Source organism: Ranitomeya imitator, chromosome 9, assembly GCF_032444005.1.
Source record: "Ranitomeya imitator isolate aRanImi1 chromosome 9, aRanImi1.pri, whole genome shotgun sequence".
Lineage (NCBI taxonomy): Eukaryota > Metazoa > Chordata > Amphibia > Anura > Dendrobatidae > Ranitomeya > Ranitomeya imitator.
In genome coordinates, this window is record NC_091290.1 from 115,489,535 (window position 1) to 115,502,016 (window position 12,482).

Consider the following 12,482-nt stretch of genomic DNA (forward strand, 5'->3'; position numbering starts at 1 on the left):
ATGGAAATTTTACTAGGGCAACCACATTTTTCTGTCGTTATGCATACAGGTACAAGCCTTCAGCTGGCAATATTACCGCGATTAGCATAGTTTGATGAAATATTTAAAAGGTTTTCTTTTTTTTTATTATTTTATTACTCTAAAACCTAATAAATCAAATGACTGCCAAATGCCATTAAGGTGACACTCTGACTGCAATGTGCTTTTCATATTCAAATTTCAAGCCGAAGCTGATGAAAGAGCGCGCGGGGGCCTCCCGTCTGCCGCCCGCAGCTCCCACGTACATGATATGTAGATATGGGAGGGGGGTGTCCTTATTAAATATAGACTAACACAAATGAAGAGGGAGCATGTGTGGAGTGTTAATATAATCATCGCAATTTAGACAAATTTAATAAGAACTGATTTTTTTTTCTTCGTGCAAATATTTGAATAATAAAAAATTAAAATGATAAAATATCTAAATATAAAAAAAACTATAAAAGATGACAGAAAAAAAAGAAGATATTCTGATCTAGCCGATCTCATTCAATCAACTATTGATTGCTCACTCTCAGTATAGGGTCACACGACTGATTTCTCCGCATGGGAGAAAAAAACGATCCGATTATTCTGATCAAACTTTGATCAAAAAGGCATCAGTATTTTCCGACGGAGAGAGAAAAGAAAAAAGTTTCTCCACTCTACGAGTCCGTGACCGCACTTGGATGATTTTTTTCTTGGATCCACAGATTTGCATTGTGATCTTGACACTTGGATCTACATTGGACATGTGGCTGATTTTGTCGCAGACCTATTGGTCGGAGAGTAAAGAAAAAATCACACATGCACAGCCCCATAAAATATCATAAATAAGAGATTTATCCGAGATACATTCATCTGAGAAAATCGGTGGTGTGCCCGAGCCATCGGGAGACTTCCTTCCAATCACCATTCCCAGCTTTCCTCTTTAGAGGCTTTTGACTACCCCGATTATTAGGAAGTCAATTCTTTTGTCATCTCCTTTCTCGAATAACGCCCTATGAAGTCATCCGTTTTCCATGTATGTGGTCCACCTCTATTTTTCACGGCTAGAACACTTATCCTATATCACTGGGCCGTTCACGTGTCCTTGGTTTTCTTGTGGTCCATGTTTTCGCTAAAAAAAAAAATAAGGTGACATGTCCATTTTTGATCCAAGTCATGGATCAAAATCAATGTGGGTCTGTAAAAATCCAATGCAATCCATGCGCAGTCTGTTCCTTCACGTACTACGTGCTATCTTTTCTTTTTTTCGGTGCCCCATTTGGACTCTTTACACTATAGGAAACCATATTATCAGGGGTTTATTGTCATCTCCGTGCCATACGTCATTTGCTAGACTTTTTCATGTAGTTTCTTCTAAATATATAATCAGCCTGTGGTGTAATCCTAATGATTGCCTGTATATACGTCTAGGCCAACTCACACAGCATTGACCACGCGCATGGATGACAGCGTCGGCTGGGCGGCAGAGGTATTAATAGCCCCAACGGTATCCCCTGATGAGGTAAAACAAAACGCGTCGGGGCCGCAAAGATGGGAAAAAGATCCATTGCCATTATTGGAAAAGAGGTCACGAGATAGGACGGTTTCCAGGCGGGTGAGATCGCTTCATATATACATGGGTGGTGCGCCGGGTGCTGACGCCGGCCCTGCATGTGCCAGTCATAGTCCTCTTGTTGATGGATTCCCTTAAGTATGAGGAGTAATTCGTGTATAGTACATCTTTTAAATACCAAAGGCAATACATACTGCATATTTAAATAGATGATGTCTGGGAATTCATTGATTCACACTGTTAACCCCTAAACTGATGACCATTGAATGTACAGCACATGTGACTGGGGGTTTAATCCTACTGTGGTTGAAAACGGATATATGATAATAATCCGGAGCAAGGAGTAATCACACCCACTAGGGCTTATGCGATATTTGTTGTCTCAAACCCAGAACGTGAGTGATTTAAAAATCACAGCTGTCATCAACTCCAACTACCATTACACTGATTGCCATTGCACCAGGACAAACAGTAAGAGCCGGGGTGAAGTGCCAGAATTGGCATATCTAATATGATGCGCCAATTATGGGGCGGCTGTGGGCTTGTATTTTTAGGCTGGGAAGGACCCATTACCCTTTAACCCCCGGAGCTTTTTTCGGTTTTGCGTTTTTGTTTTTTGCTCTCCTCCTTCCCAGAGCCATAACTTTTTTATTTTTCCGTCAATATGGCCACGTGAGGGCTTATTTTTTGCGGGACGAGTTGTACTTTTGAACTACACCATTGGTTTTATCATGTCCTGTAAAAGAAAACAGGAAAAAATTCCAACTGTGGCGAAATTGCAAACAAAGTGCAATCCCACACTTGTTTTTTGTTTGGCTTTTTTGCTAGGTTCACTAAATACTAAAACTGACCTGATATTATGATTCTCCAGGTCATAACGAGATCATAGACATCAAACATGTCTACGTTCTTTTTATTATCTAAGTGGTGAAAAAATGAAAACAAAATTCAAAATTTTGATAATAAAAAAAAAAAATTGCGCTATTTTTCGAGACCCATAGCGTCTCCATTTTTCGGGATCTCAGGTTGGGCGAGGGCTTATTTTTTGCGCGCCAAGCTGACGTTTTTAGTGATACAATTTTTGTTCAGATACGTTCTTATGATCGCCCGTTATTGCATTTTAATGCAATGTCGCCGCGACCAAAAAAACATAATTCTGGCATTTTGATTTTTTTTTTTTATCGCTACGCTGTTTAGCGATCAGGTTAATCCTTTTCTTCTTGATAGATCGGGTGACTCTGAATGCGGCGATACCAGATATGTGTATGTTTGATCTTATTTTTATTGTTTTATTTTGAATGGGTCGAAAGGGGCGCGATTTGAACTTTTAAATTATTTTTATTTTTTTTCATATTTTTAAATTTTTATTTTTTTATTTTTGCATGTTTCAATGGCCTCAATGGGAGGCTAGAAGCTGCCACAACTTGATTGGCTCTACTACATAGAGGCGATGCTCAGATCGCCTCTATGTAGCTGAATTGTAGACTTGCTATGAGCGCCGAACAAAGGGTGGAGCTCACAGCATTCCGGCATCAACAACCATAGAGGTCTCAAGGAGACCTCTGGTTGTCATGCCGACACACCAGTGACCCGTGATCACGTGACGCAGATCACCGGTGTGAGCATTTCCGGCCCAATTGCCGGAAGCGCTTGTTAAATACCGCTGTCAGAGTTTGACAGCGGCATTTCACTAATTAATAGCCGCGGGCGGATTGCAATTCCGTCTGCGACTATTGCGGGCACATGTCAGCTGTTCAAAACAGCTGATATGTCCCGGCTTTGAGGTGGGCTCACCGCCGGAGCCCACATCAAAGTGGGGGATACTGCCATCGGCCTAATGGTATGTCCGATGGCAGTAAGGGGTTAATGATGGACCTGCCCAGCCTGATAATATAAGCCCTCAGCTGTCTGCTTTACCTTGGCTTGTTATCAAAAATAGGGAGGGGCACGTCATATTTTTAAAAATTATTTATTAGGTTAAAACAGGCTAAACACACTTTTGTGACACATGAAAGGCACTGAAGTGTGCAAGGTTATTATATGTAGGGGGCTTGTGACATGATACATCTACAGAACATCTGTCCTATGAATTCTGAGGGGTCTGGTTGTGAATTTACTGTTTTTGGATGATGAAATTTCGTGCATCCTTTGAGATGTGTGTGTAAAATCCGTTCACCATACGCATGGTCCGTATGCCGTCCGATTATTTTTACTTGCACCCATAGATTTGCATTGGCGAGTCCCATCTGATATACGCAGTCAATCACAGCTTGGTGCAAATTTTTCTTCGATCTCGATAGAGCGGAGGAAAAACTTGCAGATGAGCACTAACTCACTGAGTAACACTGGTGCGAGAGCAATACAATTTTTTCCCCCCATTGCACTTGTCCGATTTATACGGAAGTGGGAGCGAGGCTTTTAGTCTCTCCGCAGCAGGTCGGCGCAATATCACAAAGGCATTGTACATGTCCATTACGTCATTGTTCTATCCTGTCTTTATTATGCCATATTGTTTAAAGGACCTCTACGATGAGACAAATCAGTAGATTTCGAGTTGGACGTTACATGACAATGTCATAAACCACTATTTACATGCCTACAACAAATTCCCCCGGTATCGAGTTTCCATCGGTGCGTCAATGAAATTCTAATTCTTGCTACATGCAGAGCAAATGAAATACACTCACATATCCAATGAACTGCGGTGAGGAGTACAATGCATTCCCCTAAACTCCCAAGCGTCGGATAAATGTCATTATTCCGAGAGTTACATATATCTGGTATAATTAGAGTGAAAAACGCGGCTTTATCTTGATGAATTTTTCCTCTCTCGTATTTTAAAAGACTCATAAATATTTAAAACAGTTCAAGTATTTCAAAATTTAATGATGCTGAGCCGGCTTGTTATGGCACGGCAGAATTATAGGAGTATTTTATGAACAAAATGGTTTTAAATCAACCTGACAAACTCAACTGGGACCCTGATGTCCCCTTTCCAAATGAATTTGTCAAGTGTTTAAAGAAGCGAGGATCTGAATGGAATTTTCTACTTTAGAAGCTTCCACTCGAGATAGATTAGAAGTGATCATGGATATAATACAATTAGAGCAGCCGCTTTTACAGAATAGCGGCACACAAATTCCAGCACCGGTGATCTCGGCACGTTCTTCTCTGCCAAGACCAGTGATAATGGCAAAAAAAGGGTGGAAATCAGGATAATGTGGGGGCGATTCATTTGGCCATTTACCTTGATAGATATATATTCTAGATGTTTCAAATATTCTATATTTAAAACGCTTGTTGGAGTCTGGACTGGTTGTCCCACCACAATAAAATCCATCCATATGTCCTACTAGGAGGGTATGTGCACAATACAAGGTGGGTCACCCACACGCTAGAGACCACTCCATGTATGTGCCAGTTCTGGCACATCTTATCTGTCATGTGGCTGCTGCAGGATACCACTTACTTTGCTGGTAACAGCTGACAGCCAGTGGGTTGAAAAACAAGACAGAAATCAGTAGTCAGTTCATTATCCTCAAAGTTAAAATGTCAAACCTAGCTTTCTGACACTGGAAACTACACTGCGACCCAAAATCCATTGGTAATATTCAGATTTCATGATGAATTGCGAACAGTTAAGGTACCCAGTGCCAGAACCCCAAAACATCTTTGAATCTCCACCATATTTGACTGTAGGTAGTGTGTTCTTTTCTTTGTAAACCTCAATCAGGTTTTGGTAAACTGTAGAATGATGTGCTTTACCAAAAAGCTCTATCTTGGTCTCATCTGCCCACAAGACGCTTTCATAGAAGGATTTTGGCTTACATAAATTTTAACAAACTGCAGTCTAGCTTTTTTATGTCTCAGTGTCAGCAGTGGGGCCCTACTGGACCTCCTGCCATACAATTTAATTTCATTCAAATGTCGACGGATAGTTTGTGTTGACAATAATACACCCTGAGTCTGCAGGACAGCTTGAATTTCTTTGGAACTTGATTGAAGCTGCTTATTCACCATCTGGACTATCCTGTGTTGCAACCTTAAGGGTATGTTAACACTAGGCGTGTTTGCTCCATTTTATTTCCTGCAGTAAAACCTGATTCCTTGGCAAGAAAGAAGCTGCGGCAAAAATGCAGGTTTAGGTGTGTTATTGGTGCAGTTTTGGTGCTTTTTTGGGCTAACTTGTGTCTCTTTGTCCATGGTAATGTTCATGACTTTTCTGCAAAAAAAAAAGCTGCAAATAATGATTACTGTGTTTTTGCAGCGTTTTTTCAACACCCATTCAAGTCAATGGGTGAAAAACGCAGCAAAAACGCTGAAAGAAGTGACATGCTCTATGTCCAAAAAAAGCAGCAAAGCACAAAATCCTGATGACAAAAAAAAACGTATGCATGAGATTTCTGAAATCTTGTAGGCTTTGCTGGTACTGTAAGAAGCAGCTGAAAATTAGCATATAAAAACAGCAAAAAAAAAAACCAACGCAGCAGAGGACCCTGCCCTTGCGGGCTTACATTCTACAGGATTGTGGGGAAGGAGACAGTAGGTCGGGGGTTGCAGGAGCTCCGATGCTGGTAAGGGGTCAGTGCAGGCTGTAGGCTTTCCTGAAGAGGTGGGTTTTCAGGTTCTGTCTGAAGGATTCGAATGTGGTTGATAGTCGGAGGTGTTGGGGCAAAGAATTCCAGAGGATGAGGGATATTCGGGAGAAGTCTTGGAGGCGGTTGGATGAGGAGAGAATAAGTGTGGAGGAGAGAAGGAGGTCTTGGGACGACCGGAGATTACGTGAGGGAAGATATTGGGAGATTAGTTCAGAGATATATGGAGGAAACAGGTTATTGTTCAACAACTTTGGTTCTCAAATCCTCAGACGGTTCTCTTCTCCTCTTTCTGTTCTCCATGCTTAGAACGGCGCACACAGACACACTTCTCCCCTTTTTTTCTGGTTTCTGGGGTGATTTTCATGTTGCCCACACATGTTACTTGCCATGAGTGAGTTTGAACAAGCATCGCATGCTTGAAACAAAGATGTTTTCCATCATTTTTGGAAAGGTGCCAACAATTTTGTCCAGCCCATTTTTGGGGTTTTGTTTGAAATTATGTCCAACTTGCCTTTTTAATTTTTTTTACTTTTTTTTGGTGTTTTTTCCAATACACACAAAGGTAATGTATCTAACAAAACATGTGTTATTGCAACAATTTTCTGGGGAAAATACTTGCCAACAGTTTCGACCGTGCCTGTAGATATGTATATTTTTTAGATGTTATTTTTTTAATTTCCTGAAAACTATTGGGAAGAAAACATCTATGCAGGAGGGGCTCCAGGAGAGCAGAAGCGATCTAACACGAAGAAGTACACAAACCGGGAGATTACATGATTACGTTTAACGTCCTTACAAGAGAGAATTACAATGTTGTACAGTGGAATGTCTGGAAATACAATTACTGCCAGTTGGGAATATTCTTTTAATCAGGAGATTATGCATTCACGCTTTAGTATTCAAACGTATGAAAAATTCATAAAGCATTGTCTAACAGCGAGCACTCAACAGCTACTCCCCTGTTCGTCCCTGTAATTAACATGCCTCCGAGGTTTTTTGTGGAGCGGGGAGTAAAGGGTAGAGGAGTTACCGTCCTGGGAACATGCTCACTGTACGTCTCAGAATTATTGTGTGACAGAAAGTATTGTGATTGCTGCGCCGTACGCTTGTGCAGGTTCACTAAACTCTAAATTATGGGCACAAAAATGCAATAAAAAACACGCAATATTGAAATTCCGATTAATTTAAGGTTATTTATACAACTTCTTCTGTATTCTTTCTGCAAATCGCTTGAAAAAAAATACAAGGAATCCCAAGTTTTTTGATGTGACAATTAAAAAACCGTATTATTTAGGCTCCAGAAACAACCACAGATGCTTCTAAGTGCATCGACCCAATTTATTCACCTCTAAACAATATTTTCTAATTTAAATATAGAGATATAATTTAAATAAAGTATGAAATGCTTCTTTTTTTATTGCATTGTGTCAAAAAACCCCCTTGAAATTGGTTTTAATAATAAAAATGGTGCAATTTGGCTTCTGCAGCTTGCATGTATTGTGATACAGTGCAAGCTGCTCGATGTCTTTCAGCGTCAGTTTCTAACCACTCCTGAACGCACATCTACGCTCAATTCTGATTTTATGTGATAAGATCAGACGTGAGACGAATTTACAAAGCTGATGTACTATAAAATTTAATAAAAAGCAAATCTGCATTCATTAAGCTAAACGCACTCTATGTGGATTTATTTGGCTGCTGCAGCTTGCATCTGTTGCAATGCAATGCAAGCTGCTCGATGCCTTTCAGTGGTATATTTTCAAATACAATACCAGCTCTGTTTGCATGAAGGCTTAAAGGGGTCGTCCAATCACTAGAGACTGATCCAACCGGTAGGCAAATATTAGTTATGCGGGGTCTGATGCAGACCAATTGTTATAAAGGTAGCAACATGGCTCAGAGGTTAGAACTGTGGCTTTGCAGCGCTGGAGTCCTGGGTTCAAGTCCCACCAAGGACAACATCTGCAAGGAGTTTGTATGTTCTCCCCGTGTTTGAGTGAGTTTCCTCCGGGTTCTCCGGTTTCTTCCCACACTCCAAAGACATACTGATAGGGAATCTAGATTTTGAGCCCCAATGCGGGCAGTGATGACGATGTCTGGAAAGGGCTACGATGATGGTGCTATGGCATAAAAGTGTCGGAAAATTCTGAAGCCACCCCTGCTTTTTTTTGCGACACGATTGTATATGTTGTAAATCTAGGGTCAAGAGATTCATAATAATTGTGCCCCCCCGATGTGTTCAATTATAGCAGTGTGCTGAGGATATACACGAAAGACAGAACTTCTCCTTAACGTGTGGGAAGAATTTAATTAAGTGATCTCCACTCCGTGAATTAAGTAAAGTTCATCAGTAAAATATCAATCGCTCGGCGGCAAGAATTTTATTAAAAAGATCTCTTCCCTTAAATTCATATCATGAAGCCGTCCTCACAGCGCACGTCCATAAGTCTATGATTAAAAATCAGCGCTTCTTCTCCTCTAATGAAAAGATTAGGGGCCCGAGTGATTATTGCATTTCCGCAAGAGTCTTTCAATTAGTGACTTTTCGATTTGCGACAAATTGATCAAATAAATTGCGTGATTTTTTTGTGGATTCGTTACTTTTCTCATTTTTAGTAAAATGTGGATTTTGCAGATGTTTTAGACAGATTCGTGAAATGAGACTTTTCTTTTTAAAAAAAAAAAGTTTCACAAATTTGCCGCAACTCTACTTCAGTCCCCCTACCATGGCATGATTTTATGTATGCCAGTTGTGTGACCTTTCTTGCTAAAAAGTCGTAAAACCAGTTTAAGACAGAAAAAAAGACGATTTGGGGTTTTGCGCAAAATTCATGTTTCGTGTGTGCCATTTAAATAAATATGGCCCCCAAAAAAGTCAGTGAAAAAAAAAAGTGACTTAAAAAAACAACCCGCGAATGATGAATCTTGCCCTAAGGCTACGTTTTCTTGGTGGTCTGTGGTAGTGGACAGGTTAATGTTACATAATTACATTGTGGACAGTGATCCCCAACCTCTGTTTGCTTAAAAGCCTCGTTTACCTATAAGACTAGGCCGTGAGCCACATTCAGAGCCCCCCATAGGAGTGACATCCAGCTACCATCTCCCCAATGCCCCCAAAAGAGAAATGACCAGAGCTACCATTACTTTTAGGGCAGGTGCAGATGGCCGTATGTTCTCCATTAGAGAAAATCAGTCCGATTATGCTAATCACAGACTGATCAGAGTGGTATCTGTTTTTCCTGGAGTAAGCTGGAGCTTTCCCTATAGTAAGCTGGAGTCAACCCTGTATTAAGCTGGAGTCTTTCCTGTAGTAAGCTGGAGTCATCCCTGTAGTAAGCTGGAGTCATCCCTGTAGTAAGCTGGAGCCTTCCCTATAGTAAGCTGGAGTCAACCCTGTATTAAGCTGGAGTCTTTCCTGTAGTAAGCTGGAGCCTTCCCTGTAGTAAGCTGGAGTCTTCCCTGTAGTAAGCTGGAGTCTTCCCTGTAGTAAGCTGGAGTCTTCTTCCCTGTAGTAAGCTGGAGTCTTTCCTGTAGTAAGCTGGAGTCTTTCCTGTAGTAAGCTGGAGTCTTCTTCCCTGTAGTAAGCTGGAGTCTTCCCTGTAGTAAGCTGGAGTCTCCACTGTAGTAAGCTGGAGTCTTCTTCCCTGTAGTAAGCTGGACTCTTTCCTGTAGTAAGCTGTAGTCTTCCCTGTAGTAAGCTGGACTCTCCCCTGTAGTAAGCTGGAGTCTTCCCTGTAGTAAGCTGGAGCCTTCCCTGTAGTAAGCTGGAGTCAACCCTGTATTAAGCTGGAGTCTTTCCTGTAGTAAGCTGGAGTCATCCCTGTAGTAAGCTGGAGTCATCCCTGTAGTAAGCTGGAGTCATCCCTGTAGTAAGCTGGAGCCTTCCCTATAGTAAGCTGGAGTCAACCCTGTATTAAGCTGGAGTCTTTCCTGTAGTAAGCTGGAGCCTTCCCTGTAGTAAGCTGGAGTCTTCCCTGTAGTAAGCTGGAGTCTTCCCTGTAGTAAGCTGGAGTCTTCCCTGTAGTAAGCTGTAGTCTCCCCTGTAGTAAGCAGGAGTCTTCTTCCCTGTAGTAAGCTGGAGTCTTTCCTGTAGTAAGCTGGAGTCTTCTTCCCTGTAGTAAGCTGGAGTCTTTCCTGTAGTAAGCTGGAGTCTTTCCTGTAGTAAGCTGGAGTCTTCTTCCCTGTAGTAAGCTGGAGTCTTCCCTGTAGTAAGCTGGAGTCTCCCCTGTAGTAAGCTGGAGTCTTCTTCCCTGTAGTAAGCTGGAGTCTTCCCTGTAGTAAGCTGGAGTCTCCCCTGTAGTAAGCTGGAGTCTTCTTCCCTGTAGTAAGCTGGACTCTTTCCTGTAGTAAGCTGGAGTCTTTCCTGTAGTAAGCTGGAGTCTTCTTCCCTGTAGTAAGCTGGAGTCTTTCCTGTAGTAAGCTGGAGTCTTTCCTGTAGTAAGCTGGAGTCTTCTTCCCTGTAGTAAGCTGGAGTCTTTCCTGTAGTAAGCTGGAGTCTTTCCTGTAGTAAGCTGGAGTCTTCTTCCCTGTAGTAAGCTGGAGCCTTCCCTGTAGTAAGCTGGAGTCTTCCCTGTAGTAAGCTGGAGTCTCCCCTGTAGTAAGCTGGAGTCTTCTTCCCTGTAGTAAGCTGGAGTCTTCCCTGTAGTAAGCTGGAGTCTCCCCTGTAGTAAGCTGGAGTCTTCTTCCCTGTAGTAAGCTGGACTCTTTCCTGTAGTAAGCTGTAGTCTTCCCTGTAGTAAGCTGGAGTCTCCCCTGTAGTAAGCTGGAGCCTTCCCTGTAGTAAGCTGGAGCGTTCCCTATAGTAAGCTGGAGTCTTCCCTGTAGTAAGCTGGAGTCTTCTTCCCTGTAGTAAGCTGGAGTCTTCCCTGTAGTAAGCTGGAGTCTTCCCTGTAGTAAGCTGGAGTCTCCCCTGTAGTAAGCTGTAGTCTTCCTTGTAGTAAGCTGGAGTCTTCCCTGTAGTAAGCTGGAGTCTCCCCTGTAGTAAGCTGGAGTCTTCTTCCCTGTAGTAAGCTGGAGTGCTCCCTGTAGTAAGCTGGAGTCTTCTTCCCTGTAGTAAGCTGTAGTCTTCCCTGTAGTAAGTTGGAGCCTTCCCTGTAGTAAGCTGGAGTCTCCCCTGTAGTAAGCTGGAGTCTTCTTCCCTGTAGTAAGCTGGAGTCATCTTCCCTGTAGTAAGCTTGAGTCTTCCCTGTAGTAAGCTGGAGTCTCCCCTGTAGTAAGCTGGAGTCTTTCCTGTAGTAAGCTGTAGTCTCCCCTGTAGTAAGCTGGAGTCTTCCCTGTAGTAAGCTGGAGTCTTCCCAGTAGTAAGCTGTAGTCTTCCCTGTAGTAAGTTGGAGCCTTCCCTGTAGTAAGTTGGAGCCTTCCCTGTAGTAAGTTGGAGTCTCTCCTGTAGTAAGTTGGAGTCTCTCCTGTTGTAAGCTGGAGTCTTCCCTGTAGTAAGCTGGAGTCTTCCCAGAAGTAAGCTGGAGTCTTTCCTGTAGTAAGTTGGAGTCTCTCCTGTTGTAAGCTGGAGTCTTCCCTGTAGTAAGCTGGAGTCTTCCCTGTAGTAAGTTGGAGACTTCCCTGTAGTAAGTTGGAGTCTCTCCTGTTGTAAGTTGGAGCCTTCCCTGTAGTAAACTGGAGTCTTCCCTGTAAGCTGTAGTCTTCCCTGTAGTAAGTTGGAGCCTTCCCTATAGTAAGTTGGAGTTTCTTCTGTAGTAAGTTGGAGTCTCTCCTGTATTAAGTTGTAGTCTCTCCTGTAGTAAGTTGGAGTCTCTCCTGTTGTAAGCTGTAGTCTTCCCTGTAGTAAGTCGGAGCCTTCCCTGTAGTAAGTTGTAGTCTTCCCTGTAGTAAGTTGGAGTCTCTCCTGTAGTAAGTTGGAGTCTCTCCTGTAGTAAGTTGGAGTCTCTCCTGTAGTAAGTTGGAGTCTCTCCTGTTGTAAGCTGTAGTCTTCCCTGTAGTAAGTTGGAGTCTCTCCTGTAGTAAGTTGGAGTCTCTCCTGTAGTACGTTGGAGTCTCTCCTGTTGTAAGCTGTAGTCTTCCCTGTAGTAAGTTGGAGTCTCTCCTGTAGTAAGTTGGAGTCTCTCCTGTAGTAAGTTGGAGTCTCTCCTGTAGTAAGTTGGAGTCTCTCCTGTAGTAAGTTGGAGTCTCTTCTGTAGTAAGTTGGAGTCTCTCCTGTAGTAAGTTGGAGTCTCTCCTGTAGTAAGTTAGAGTCTCTCCTGTTGTAAGCTGTAGTCTTTCCTGTAGTAAGTTGGAGCCTTCACTGTAGTAAGTTGGAGCCTTCCCTGTAGTAAGTTGTAGTCTCTCCTGTAGTAAGTTGGAGTCTCTCC

The 12,482-nt window shown here is 42.4% G+C and overlaps 1 protein-coding gene across 1 annotated transcript in view; it reads right to left on the reverse strand.

Annotated features, from left to right (window-relative positions):
• The window catches only part of RPGRIP1L (RPGRIP1 like), a 161,938-nt gene that overhangs the window by 17,492 nt on the left and 131,964 nt on the right, over positions 1-12,482 (reverse strand). The gene's annotated exons all lie outside the window — the stretch shown is intronic.